The following is a 14,352-nucleotide window of genomic DNA, read 5'->3' on the forward strand; positions in this document are numbered from 1 at the left end:
ACCTGTAGCCAGGGAGGACTGGAAAATGATGGTCAGAGCCTCTGCTATTTCCTCTTTTGCTTCTCTTAAAAGCCTGGGATACATTTCATCCGGGCCTGGGATTTATCCACTTTCAAAGCTGCTAAGTCCCTTAATACTTCCTCTCTCACTATGTTTATCTCGTCAAATATTTCACACACCTCCCCCCTCATTGCAAAGTTTGCATCACCCCTCTCTTTTGTGAAAACAGATGCGAAGTATTCATTAAGAATCATACCCACATCTTCTGCCTCCACACACAGATTTCCTTTGTGGCCTCTAATAGGTCCCACTCTTTCTCTAGTTATCCTCTTGCTCTTAATGTATTTATAAAACATATTTGGGCTTTCCCTGATTTTACTTGCCAACATTCTTTCATGCTCTTGCTTTGCTTTCCTAATATATTTTTAATTGCACCCCTGCACTTCTTATATTCCTCTAGAGTTTCTGCAGTGTTGAGTTCTCGGAATCTGTCTTAAGCTTCCCTTTTTTTCTTTATCTTACCCTGTATATCCCTTGACATTCAGGGGGCTCTAGATTTGTTAGCCCCACCTTTTTTTGAAAAGGGAACATACTTGCTCTGTACCCTCAGGATCTCCTCCTTGAATGCCTCCCACTGCTCTGATACTCATTTACCATCAAGTAGCCATTTCCAGTCACCTTGGCCAAATCCCATCATAGCTCAGCAAAATTGGCTTTACCCCAGTTGAGAATTTTTTTTCCTGGTCCACCTTCGTCCATTTCCATAACTACCTTAAATCTTAGAATTATGATCACTAGCACTAAAATGCTCTCCCACTGATAACCCTTCCATCTGCCCCTCTTCATTCCTCAAAACCAAGTCCAGAACTGCCCCCTCCCTTGTTGGGCGTGCTACATACTGGCTAAAGAAGTTCTCCTGAATACATTTTAGGAATTCCGCACCCTCTGTGCCATTCACACTGTTTTTTCCCAGTTAATATTAGGGTAGTTGAAATCCCCCACTATTACAGCTCTATAGTTTTTGCACTGCGCAGCAATTTGCCCATATATTTGTTCTTCTATCTCCCTCTGACTGTTTGAGGATCTATAGTACACTCCCAGTAGTGTGATCGCCCCTTTTTTGTTCTTCAATTCAACCCATATGGCCTCGTTTGATGACTCCTCTAACATATTATCCCTTCTCACAGCTGTAATTGTTCCTTTAATTAATATGGTGACCCCCCTCCTTTTTTACCCCACTCTCTACCCCATCTGAAAACCCTATAATCAGGAATGATAAGCTGCCATAAATGTCCTTCTTTCAGCCATGTCTCAGTAAAGGCTAATATTGTACTGCCAAGTGTCTATCTGTGCTCACAACTCATCTGCCTTATTCCCTATACTCTTTGCATTGAAGTATATACCATTTAATGGTGCCAAACTCCCTTGTTGTCTATTTTCCAGGTCTTGTTTCCCCTGCCTTCCAAATTCACTTTCTACTTTTCTGCTGCCCAATCCCAGCTTTGCTTCTCTCCCCACTGAATCTATTCTCTGGTTCCCATCTGCCTGCCACGCTAGTTTAAACCCTCTCCAACAGCACGAGCAAACCCTCCCGCGAGGATACTGGTCCCTGCTCTGTTGAGATGCAACCTGTCTGATTTCTGATTGGATCCATTCAATGATGTGTGGAATATTTTTTTATTGTCTCTATGCTAAGTCTGTCCTGTATTATTCAAATAGAAGAAATAACAATTTTTTCTTATTTGAGGAGTTTACAAGAAATGGTGGAGAAGTATTTTTCTTAATTGACTCCTAAGAAGAATCTCAAGCTGCCCATTAATACTGTGGGTCTCAAATCCTCAGAGGATGGTTTATGTGTGTATATAGCCGAAGGGTTTCAAATCTCTTGAAAATTGTGTGTGTGTGAGTGTGATTGTGTTTAGCTCTTTTCCATTACAATGTGGTAACTATTCAAGGAGAAATAAACAATGTGATTACATTTCAGGCAGGAAGGTTTTGCATTCCATGGATGCTTCTTTCTAATTTGATTCAGTGATGTGGCTTCTATTACCTTTATTTATACTTTCCACTATAGACTTCAGAGCATTTTCGACCAAAAATAATGGAATGATCCAATGGAAAACAGCCTGAGAATACATATTTGTCATAAAGATGGAGGAGTGATAGAAATATACAGTATATCAGTCAGCATCTGAAAGGGAAAGATAGGCTAGTATGTTGCCTGAGATCCTTCATCAGAAAAGTATGTTTGGATATATGACAAAAATGAAGCATTTTTTTCTATGATGGATTATTTATTGGATTCTGTCGTGTTGGCCAAAGTACACAATAGCTCTAATCCATGGTTCACTTAAAGACAAATAGCAGAGGCTTTTTGATTGAGACAGACAATTGTCGTCCTGATATCAGACATTCATTTATAAACTGGAATTCCTATCCTAATTGCCTAGACCACTGTGTTCAACGTAGCTGCTAATAGGTATTAATTGGATTTTTACAGCAGCATTTAGGTGGAACTGGATACTTTGTTCACAGCATGAAGCAATTCAATTCAAAGACCTGTGGTTCTTTTTTAAAGTTCTGTTATTTTGGCAGCAGCACAAAGGAATTTGGGCTCTATTTTGGTTAAGTTGTAGCCAGAGATCAGTTAGTCTGAAGCCATCAGAGGTATGAGCTCAATCAGAGGGCTCAGACTAGCAAGTAGCCACGTAATGGGGGGAAAATTGCAGTCGGAGGCTTCCTTCAGATGAACACCTCTGACCCCAAATTTTTTTACAAAAATACCTGATGGTCACGGAGGCACCTACGATTGTGGTCAGAGGTCTTTATTTGCTGTGCAGTCTATGGGTAGAAGACTTCCCCGTACGTACGGAAATGCTGGAGTCACGTGGGCCTGGACCACCAATCACTAGGTAATATTCTCATTGATAAAAATGGAAACTCCATTTGTGTGAGTTCCCATTACTATCAATGAGAAAATCCTTCTAAAAGAAGCACAGCATAATAAAGTAAAAAAACACCTCACATATTTAAAATTAGTTGAAATTAAATGTAATAAAATGTTTTAGAAAAAAAAAATTTGGAATTTTTTTTAATGTGTTTTAATCGGTTTAAAAATAAGCTTACCTTAATGGACAGGATTTTTAACATAAAATGAATGATTACATTTAATTTTTAGTTGTTTTAAAACTTTACGCTGGTAAAAATAAGCTATGCGCCTGCTTTTACCAGAGTAAAAGTTTGAAGCACATTCGCTGGGCATGAGTTTGTCAAATAGCCCAATCTCTCCCACATGGATGTCCTTCTCCTGGGGATGCGGAGGATCTGTCAAGAGAAAAAAAGCCCGTTTTCAGCGCATGCGCATCGTGCCCCGAAAACCGGCTTTTGCGAGGCCTCGCCAGGTCCGACGCACTTCGAGGCCGGAATTTTCAGCCTAATAAATGTGGTTTTTTTGTCTGTATTATGTTGGGGGATGGTGCAGGAAATGTTTCATTGATGTTTTTGACACTTTGAAATGAGTAGAAATTAATAATTACTGTAAACATACTATTTGTATCAAGTACTGATCTTTTATATTTCATAATTTTGTCTTGTGATTTATAGTCTAAGCTATAGTCTGAAAGTGTGTAATTCTTCTACCTACCCAAGGCAAGCCAATCACACGGTGACACATAATATATTCCAATAGCTGGACTATAGTGAAAGAAGTTCTTTGTACAACTTTCTGAATTTCACTACATTTATCAAGATATCAAGCAGATAAAAGCACATTTTGAGTCATAGGGGATGTTACGTGAGTTCAACTTATGGGAGTGACCAGTGAACACAAGGAAATAACTAGCATTAAAAACCCAAACACATAACTGACAGCAGCGATTCCAGAAACAGTTTAAGCAATATCACTGGTAACTTTTATGTTTCTTGACTTCTTCCCTACAACACAATAAATAACTGACAGCAAAGCTCCACACAATTCAGTGAAGCACACTCGGGGCAATCTTCAGTTTACCACTGGAGCATAAAGCTGGCATTGCAGGTCGAGCAACCGCATAGAAACTGGCTGATTTTCCTTTCCTTAAGAGGCTTCTCTATAAGATCGGAGTCTCTGGAACTATATTAAGTTGGATTCAGAACTGCCTGTCAGGACGCAGGCAAAAATGGATTTGGATCTGAAGGGTGATCGGTCACCAATGGTGTCCCACAGAGATCAGTGTTGGAAACGTTGCTTTTTAGTATTTTTATTAATGATCTGGATTTTGGGGTTGTGGGCAAAATTTTCAGATGATACCAAGACCTGTGCGAGTGTTAGAACTGTAGAAGATGCTCGTTTGCTTCAGGCAGATCTTAATGTGTTGGGTGATTGGGTTCAAGACTGGAAAATGATGTGTAACTTAGATAAGTGCAGTATTGTGCAGGTGGGCAGGGCAAATGCTCAACATTCACACACCCTCCAGGAAAGGCATTAAAGATGGTGGAGATAGAAAGAGTTTTGTGCATTTTAGTGCATACATCCTTAAAGCAATGCCGTGCAGCGATAGCTGGAGCAAATAAAGTGTTGGGGTGTATCCATAGGACAATTGAGTATAAGACTAGGCGTACCATTTTGTACTTTACAAGACCTTAGTAAGGCCGCATTTGGAATATTGTGTCCAGTTTTGGTCTCCTCACATGGTGGGTGATATTGAGGCTCTGGAAAGGGTGCAGAAGAGGGCCACTAGATTAGTTCCAAATCTAAAGCATCTTAGTTATCAAGATAGCCTAAAAAGGGTTGGGACTTTATACCTTAGAGCAACATAGACTTAAAGAGGATATGATTGAGGATTATAAAACAATGAAGGGAATAGACGGTGTTCCAGCTGACAGTTTATTTCAATTAAATAGGTTAAGCAGGACCAGGGGTCACAAATTTAAGTTGTATAAGGCTAGATCTAGGTTAGACATCAAAAGGTGGTTCTTTTCCCAGAAAATAGTGGACCTTTGGAACAAGCTGTCATTTCATGTGATGGATGCAGACTCACTGAATTCTTTCAAGCGAAAGCTGAATTTGTTTCTGCTGCGGCGGAGATGAAGGTAGATATTGCAGGGAATTCAAGACCAGAGTGATCTCCTGGACTAGTTTCGATCGCCTAACTGGATCAGAGAGGAATTTCCCGGATTTTCCCCCCCACATTGGCCTGGGTTTTTTGTCAGTTTTTTTGCCTCTCCCAGGAGATCACATGGTTTCGGGTGGGGTGGAGTGTATGGAGCTGAAATTGCCCCCCGCCGAAAATGTGGCGCACTTAACGTGTTTTGACTGTTTTCACTGCCATGGTTGATGTGGTGGCCTCTTGTATGAAATTCTGCTCTTTGGCTTTTTTTTTTGAGCGGCCCAGAAGTTGGTCATAATTAGGGCAAAAGTGCGGCGGAGAGCGGAAGTGCGGTAAGTAGAGGGGCGGAAGTGGGGGGTGGGCAGAGTGTCCGTCGCTGTCACTCATCAGCGTAGCGCTGATGACATCATCACACTGGTCCGTCACCACATCTCTCCCCTTCACGTAAAGGGGAGAGCCACTGCGAGCTCTGCAATTCTTTAAATTAGGTCCACTGGGCCACCAGGGAGGGTTTTGGCTGGGCCAGCAGCCTGGCACCCAAGACAGAGTGCCAGGCTGCCTATTGGCAGTTCGGCCAATCCCGGGGGCATAATTGTTGGCCCGACCTGGCAGTCGGCTGAAAAAAAAAATAAGATGGCGGCCGTGGCAGTAGGACCTTCCCTTTAATGGCAGCCGCACTGCCATTTTACAAGCACTGCAAGCACCGTGCACTGACAGAAAAAGCTGCTGGTGGTGCCAAGCGGCGGGAGCAAGGTTTTCAGTGTGGAATTTTGAGTTTGGGGGGGGGCACATTGGTGGTGCGTTCTCTGAGGATGCACTTAGAACGGATCGGCGGCAGTGGAGCAGTAGTGGGGGGAGCGGGTCACCCCCGGGATAGCGCAGGAGGGCAATTTTCAAAATGGCAGCCATTCCACAAAAAATCAGCGGCCATTCTACTCTGCAATGCCACTGCCGATTTCCGCCGGTAACAGGCCTTAAGGGAAGCGACAATTTCAGCCCCTATATGTTGTGATACACAAGGTATCGCAATTGTGTGGAACAGGCTCGATAGACCAGATGGTCTTTACCTGCCCGTCATTATTCGTATGTTCGTATTTATGTTACATTCCTGTGGTAAGCTGAAAATTACCCCCATTCACTCATTTCCATTTCCCTGAAAAATACCAGCAGGAAGTCAGTTAACTTGGCATTCAGCTGGTCATGAGTGTGAAAGGAATGGCTTGGGCATTGCAGGGATGCTTTATGGTGCTGGTGTGGGGAGGCGCATCATGTGGCAGCCAGAATGTACAGCATCAAGTGAAGTAAATCTGGCCATGGTGAGGCTATCCCTGGCCTCCCAGGCAGCAAAGTGGTCAGGTGCTGATACTCTGTGTCCTGTGAAGCATCAAGTGATTGTGGAGAAGGTTGTTGTTGTTGTTAATGCTGCTGGTGTGTCTGGATAAGGTTGGTGTTAAGGCTGATCATGGTGGGCTTCTGAGGACCAAGGTAAGATTATTTCAACCGATGCTGATGGAACAGATGGCAGCTGAAGTTGAGATGACAGAAGCAATCTGTCATTGATGAGAGAGGTTGCTCCAAGGAGGTGACGGTGGATAGAGAGTTTACTCCAAACACTTCCAAACTGCAAAAAGTGTCTTCCAAATCCTGAAGGCTCTAGCTTCAATGGGCCCAACTTTGCCCAACCCCTTTTTTCGGCGCACTTACCTTAAGTGTGCTGGAAAGGGCGCCAGAAAAAGGGGCCCCATCCTGGCCTCTCTTCCGCGTCCCAGGAGTCCCGGCGTGGTGTGCATTCTGAAGTGGGGGGCGTAGCAACAGGCCAGCACCGAAAACAGTGCCAGCACCTGTGCTCATGCGCCGTGAAGTCTGCGCACATGCTCCTGCCCTCCCAGCGTGTCTTGTGGGCTGTGAGCAGGACCGGATGCTTGCAGCCCCTATCCCCGGCCGGAGGGATGCCCGGATCTTGCCGCACCCTATACCCGGCTGAGTGGCCTCACGCATCGGCCGGCCAGCCGGCTGAGTTCCTGGGCGAGGTAGGACTTCGGTTTTATTTTTTATTTATTGGTTGTGCTCGAGAGTTTTGATTGGGGCCGGGGGGGAGGGGTGGGGGGAGGAGGAGAGTTTTGGCGGGGGGAGTATTTTGCTGGAGGGGAGGGGTGGGGGGGGTGAGAAAGAATGTTTTGTATACCAGCATCTCTTCTCTCTCTCTGGCTAACCCCCCACCCCCCCCCCCCCTCCCCCGTGACATCGCGGCCAGCAGCTCACATTTCTGCGGTAAGATTTACTTCATTTTTATTAGTATTTTAATTGTTTGAGCTTTTCGTTGCAATGTTTGGTGCTTGGTTGTTGAGGTCCTCTCCAGTTCCCTTCCCTCCCCGATCCCTGCCCTAATGTCTGCCGAATGTGCGCTGCTTTTTCTTCACAGTTGCAAGGTTTTTCAGAGCTGGCCACATACACTGACCTAAGTCGATTTGGAGTAAGTTTTTGCTGGCCAAAGTGGCATAAATGGCTAAAATCAGGATCATTTACATCAATACATCGCGCCCTCGCATTCCTGTCATGGTAGTGATATTGTGACTGGCGCCTGCTCTCGACAATTTCTTTCATGGTAGGGTGTATAAGGGATAATCGGGTTTTGAGCGTCCTTTTCATTAGTAGCTCTGCGGGTGGAATCCCTGTGAGCGAGTGTGGTCGGGATCTATAGGCCAACAGGAGGCGTGATAAATGGGTTTGTAGGGAACCCCCTTGGAATCTGAGCATCCCCTGTTTGATTATCTGCACTGCTCGTTCTGCCTGGCCGTTTGAGGCCGGCTTGAACGGTGCCGTTCTAACATGGTTAATTCCATTGCCTGCCATGAAGTCCTGGAATTCAGTGCTTGTGAAGCACGGGCCATTGTCGCTGACCAAGATGTCCGGTAGACCGTGGGCGGCGAACATTGCCCGTAGACTTTCTACCGTGGCAGAGGATGTGCTTGAATTTAAAATGTCACACTTGATCCATTTGGAGTAGGCGTCTACTACAACCAAAAACATTTTCCCCATGAAAGGACCTGCATAGTCCACATGGATGCGTGACCAAGGCTTGGCGGGCCATGGCCAGGGGCTTAGGGGGGCTTCCCTGGGCGCATTGCCCAGCTGGGCACACGTGTTGCACCTGCTAACACAAAGTTCCAGATCTGCGTCTATCCCTGGCCACCAAACGTGTGACCTGGCAATTGCCTTCATCGTGACAATGCCCGGGTGCCCATTGTGGAGTTCTCTGATGAACACCTCTCTGCCCATCTGGGGCATGACTACACGGTTTCCCCACAGTAGGCAATCGGCCTGAATCGAGAGTTCATCCTTGCGCATGTGAAATGGTTTAAATTTCTCAGGGCATGCCTGTATGTGGCTGCCCAGTCCTCATTCAGGACAAATTTCTTGACTAGAGACAATAGCGGGTCTCTATTTGTCCAGCCTTTAATCTGACCGGCTGTCACGGGTGAGCCTTCGCGTCCGAAAGCTTCAACAGCCATGACCATCTCAGCACCATGCTCGGTAGCCCCCTCAGTGGTGGCTAGTGGGAGCCTGCTGAGTGCATCGGCGCAGTTTTCCGTGCCCGGTCTGTGCCGAATTGTGTAGTCATAGGCAGCTAACGTGAGTGCCCACCTCTGTATGCGGGTCGATGCGTTTGCATTTATGGCCTTGTTGTCGGCCAAAAGGGACGTTAGGGGTTTGTGTCGGCCAAAAGGGACGTTAGGGGTTTGTGATCTGTCTCCAGCTCAAATTTCCTGCTAAACAGGTACTGGTGCATTTTCTTTACCGCATATACACATGCGAGCGTCTCCTTTTCTACCATCCCATAGCCCCTTTCTGCCTGGGACAGACTCCTGGAGGAATAAGCTACCGGCTGTAACTGACCCTTGGCATTGACATGCTGCAACACACACCCGACACCATAGGACGACGCATCGCACGTTAACACAAGTTTCTTACATGGGTCATATAGCGTTAACAGATTGTTGGAACATAACAAATTGCGTGCTTTATTAAAAGCCCTTTCCTGGCTGTACCTCCAGACCCATTCACGACCTTTGCGTAGGAGCACGTGTAGCGGCTCTAGCAGCGTGCTCAATTTGGGAAGAAAGTTACCAAAATAGTTCAGGAGCCCCAGGAACGAACGCAGCTCCGTCGTGTTACGGGGTCTGGGTGCTCTCTGGATCGCTCCTGTCTTGGACGCAGTAGCGCTGATCCCGTCTGCTGCTACCCTCATCCCCAGGAATTCTACCTCTGCAGCTAGGAAGACGCACTTCGCCTTTTTCAGTCGCAGACCTACCCGATCCAGTCTGCATAGCACCTTCTCCAGGTTGTGGAGGTGTTCTTCAGTATCGTAACCCGTAATGAGGATGTCGTCCTGAAAAACCACCGTCCCTGGAATCGACTTGAGGAGGCTTTCCATATTTCGTTGGAAGATCGCGGCGGCCAAGTGAATCCCGAACGGACATCTGTTGTACTCAAACAACCCCTTGTGTGTCGTGATGGTGGTCAGCTTCTTCAACTCATTCGCCAGCTCCTGGGTCATGTAAGCTGAGGTCAGGTCCAATTTTGAAAAATGTTTGCCACCGGATAGCGTCGCAAAGAGGTCTCCGCTCTCGGTAGCGGGTACTGGTCTTGGAGTGACACCCGATTGATGGTGGCCTTGTAATTGCCACATATCCTGACCGACACATCCGCCTTGAGCACCAACACAATCGGGCTCACCCAGTCACTGAATTCGACTGGCGAGATGATGCCTTCCCTCATCAGGCGGTCCAATTCGCCTTCTATCTTTCCCCGCATCACGTACGGCACCACACTGGCCTTGTGGTGTACTGGTCTGGCGTCCGGGTTTATGTGAATCACTACCTCGGCCCCCATGAAAGTGCCAATGCCGGGTTGAAATAATGAGTCAAATTTGTCCAGGACCTGTGAGCATGATACTCGCTCCACAGAGGAAATTGCATTGACATCGCCCCATTTCCAGTTCATGACAGCAAGCCAACTCCTCCCCAGTCGTGCGGGACCGTCCCCTGGGACAATCCAGAGTGACAACCTGTTTTCCGAATCTTTGTGGGTCACAAAGATACCGTGGCGCTGCCTAGCACCGGAATGATCTGCTTTGTGTAAGTCCGTAGCTGTGCGTCAATCGACGATAATTTTGGCCTCCTGGCCTTGGATGCCCACAACTTTTCGAACTGTTTGATACCCATCAGGGACTGGCTGGCACCCGTGTCTAATTCCATTGATACTGGGATGCCATTGAGGAGCACTTTCATCATTATCGGTGGCGTCCTGGTGTATGAACTGTATACGTGCTCCACATGAACTCGCTGAACTTCTGCTTCCAGCGATTTCCCCCAGTGTCCACTTCTGCAATTTCTGCAGGTATTTTGCTCATCTCTGCAAACTCCGGCTGAATGTATGCCTCCACACCTCCAGCATGAGTTGCAGTTTGAAACAAAAGGTCGCTTGCCAGTCGATCGTCCCTGACTGCCCCTGTTATTGTCCTTGAGTGCACCATTAACAGGTGTTGATGGCCCCATTATTGGCCGCATTGTCCCTTGCAATGGCGTGAATCACTGTTCAGCTTGCCATTGTCTCTGTCGAACTCCCCCTCTGGGTTCGACTACATGTTGGGGCATGCCTGACTGCCCTTGTCTGCCTGGAGAACTGTGTGCTGCTTTAACAATGTTGAATCTCTGTCCCAACCATTCCTTAACACAGTACCTCTCGTCTGTTCTGCTAGTGGCCATGCTCGCGTGGTTTAAATCCCAGTTTCTTGTCGCCATTGATAGGTCCTTACTACACAGTATAAATGCACACGAGGCCCATGCTTGAGAGAAGGTCAGTCTGTGACCTGTCCTTTATTCTTTAGCACTCAAGTGATGAAGGTGGGTGGAGCTTCCCCTTTTATACCTGAAGGTCCAGGTTAGGAGTGTCTCCCACCTAGTGGTCAGTGTTCTCACGGTGTACAACTTAGGTCAGTTTATACATGGGTTACAATGCTGGTTGAATACATGACAGAAAGAGGTGACATGATAGGTCCAAGTCAGCATGGATTTGTGAAAGGGAAATCATGCTTGACAAATCTTCTGGAATTTTTTGAGGATGTTTCCAGTCGAGTGGACAAGGGAGAACCAGTTGATGTGGTATATTTGGACTTTCAGAAGGCTTTCGACAAGGTCCCACACAAGAGATTAATGTGCAAAGTTAAAGCACATGGGATTGGGGGTAGTGTGCTGACGTGGATTGAGAACTGGTTGTCAGACAGGAAGCAAAGAGTAGGAGTAGTCACAATGGGGGATTTCAAATATCCTAATATAGACTGGGAAAATAACAGTGCAAAGGGCAAAGACGGGGAGGAATTCCTGAAATGTATACAAGAGCACTTTCTTAAGAACATAAGAAATAGGAGCAGGAGTCGGCCATTCGGCCCTTCAAGCCTGCTCTGCCATTCAATAAGTTCATGGCTGATCTTCTACTTCAACTCCACCGTCCCGCACTATCCCCACATCTCTTGATTCCCTTAATATCCAAAAATCTATTGATCTCTGTCATGAATATATTCAATGACTGAGCATCCACAGCACACTGGAGAAGAGAATTCCAAAGAAACAAAACCCTCTGAATGAAGAAATTTTGCTTCATCTCAGCCCTAAATGGCTGGCCCCTTATTCTGAGACTGTAATCCCTAGTTCTTGATTTCCCAGCCAGCGGAAACATCTGCCCAGCTTCTACCCTGTAGTAAAAGAAAGACTTGCATGTATATAGTGCCTTTCACAACTACTGGACATCCCAAAGCACTTTATAGCCAATGAAATACTTTTTGAAGTGTAGTCACTGTTGTAAAGTAGGAAATGTGGCAGCTAATTTGCACACAGCAAGCTCCCACAAACAGCAATGTGTTTGTAAACAGATAAGGTTGATTGAGGGATAAATATTGGCCAGGACATTAGGGATAACTCTCCTGCTCCTCTTTAAAAATAGTGGCATCAGATCTGAGAGAGCAGAGAGGGCCTCGGTTTAATGTCTCAGCTGAAAGGCGGCACCTCCAACAGTGCAGTACTCCCTCAGTCCTACATTGGAGCGTCAGCCTAGATTTTGTGCTCAGGTCCTTAGAGTGGGACTTGAACCTACAATTTTCTGACTCAACGGTGAGGCTGCTACCAACTGAACCACTGGCTATCAAGCCTTGCAAAAATGTTATATCTTTCATTGAGATTATTGTGTTCCTAACACAGATGAGACTGCACACAGGGAGGTTAAAGTAACAGTGACCTCAGTCTTTATTAAGACACTCCAGAGTGAGTAACAGGCCTTAGGGGCCGGCTTATATACAGTGCTCCCAAGGGATGCTGGGATCCCTTGGGACTTCAAGGATGCACTCCCTGGTGGCGGAACATGGGAGTGCATGCTTTACAGATGCACAACATCACTCCCCCGCCAAAGTCAAAGTGAAAACTATTTACAAGGTGAGGCGGTCGGGAGCCTTTCCTTCCCTGGTGGACCGCCTCGGTACAAATGTTTGTTCTGGTGTATTGGCTGTGCCCTCGCTGGGCTGCCGTGTTGTTGGCCCTGCAGGGCTGCTGGGTGAACCTGGTCTTGCTGGGCTGTTGGGCGTGATGGGTTCGAGTTCCTGGTCCGGGGTGGTGTCATTGATCCTTTGGGTGTGTGTTGTGGGCTCGAAAAAGGTGGTGTCTGCTGTGGGTTATTCAGGGCAGTCTGTGAACCGCAGCCTCGTTTTGTCCAGGTGCTTTCTGCAAATTTGTCCATTGTCTAGTTTGACTACAAACACCCTACTCCCTTCTTTAGCTATCACTGTGCCCGCGATCCACTTGAGACCATGTCCATAGTTTAGCACATACACAGGGTCATTCAGATCAATTTCCCGTGACACAGTGGTGCGACCATCATTTACATTTTGTTGCTGCCGCCTGCTCTCTACCTGATCATGCAGGTTGGGGTGAACCAGCAAGAGTCTGGTTTTAAGTGTCCTTTTCATGAATAGCTCAGCCGGGGGCACCCCTGTGAGCGAGTGGGGTCTCGTGCGGTAGCTGAGCAGTACTCGGGACAGGCAGGTTTGGAGTGAGCCTTCTGTGACTCGGTTAAGGCTCTGTTTGATGGTTTGTACTGCCCGCTCTGCCTGCCCATTGGAGGCTGGTTTAAACGACGCCGAGGTGACATGTTTGATCCCATTGCGGGTCATGAATTCTTTAAATTCGGCACTGGTGAAACATGGCCCGTTGTCACTGACCAGTTTGTCAGGCAGGCCGTGGGTGGCAAACATGGCACTCAGGCTTTTAATAGTGGTGGTGGCGGTGCTTCCCGACATTATTTCACATTCAATTCATTTTGAAAAAGCATCCACCACCACCAGGAACATTTTACCAGGAAATGGGCCCGCATAGATGGATCCTCGACCATGGTCTGGAGGGCCAGGACCACAAACTTAGTGATGCCTCTCTGGGCGCGTTGCTCAACTAAGCACACACGCTGTATTGTCATACACAGGACTCTAAGTCAGAGTCGATACCGGGCCACCACACGTGGGATCTGGCTATCGCTTTCATCATTACTATACCTGGGTGTGTGCTTTGGAGTTCCGAGATGAACGTCTCCTGCCCTTTTTGGATAGCACTACACGGTTACCCCACAGGCTGTCTGCCTGAATGGACAGCTCGTCCTTTCGCCGCTGGAATGGCTTGATTAGCTCTTGCATTTCAACGGGGATGCTGGCCCAGCTCCCATGCAGTACACAGTTTTTTTCTCGGGGCAGTAGAGGATCGTGGCTGGTCTAAGTCCTAAGCTGGCGGGCCATGACAGGTGATTTATCATTTACAAACACTTCCATGACAATCAACAAGTCTGCGGGCTGCACCACCATCAACAAGTTTGCAGGCTGCGCCATTTCCACCCCGTAGTGGGCAATGGTAGCCGACTGAGAGCATCCGCACAGTTCTTGGTGTCTGGCCTGTGGCGGATGGTATAGTTATACGCTGATAGTGTGAGTGCCCACCTTTGTATGCATGCTGAGGCATTAGTATTTATCCCCTTGTTTTCAGCGAACAGTGATATGAGGGGCTTGTGATCGGTTTCCAGCTCAAATTTGAGGCCAAACAGGTACTGATGCATTTTCTTTACCCCGAACACACACGCTAATGCCTCTTTCTCAATCATGCTGTAGGCCCTCTCGGCCTTAGACAAGCTCCTGGAAGCATAGGCGACAGGTTGCAACTTCCCCGCAACATTA

The sequence above is a fragment of the Pristiophorus japonicus genome, chromosome 10, assembly GCF_044704955.1.
Source record: "Pristiophorus japonicus isolate sPriJap1 chromosome 10, sPriJap1.hap1, whole genome shotgun sequence".
NCBI classification, from domain to species: domain Eukaryota; kingdom Metazoa; phylum Chordata; class Chondrichthyes; family Pristiophoridae; genus Pristiophorus; species Pristiophorus japonicus.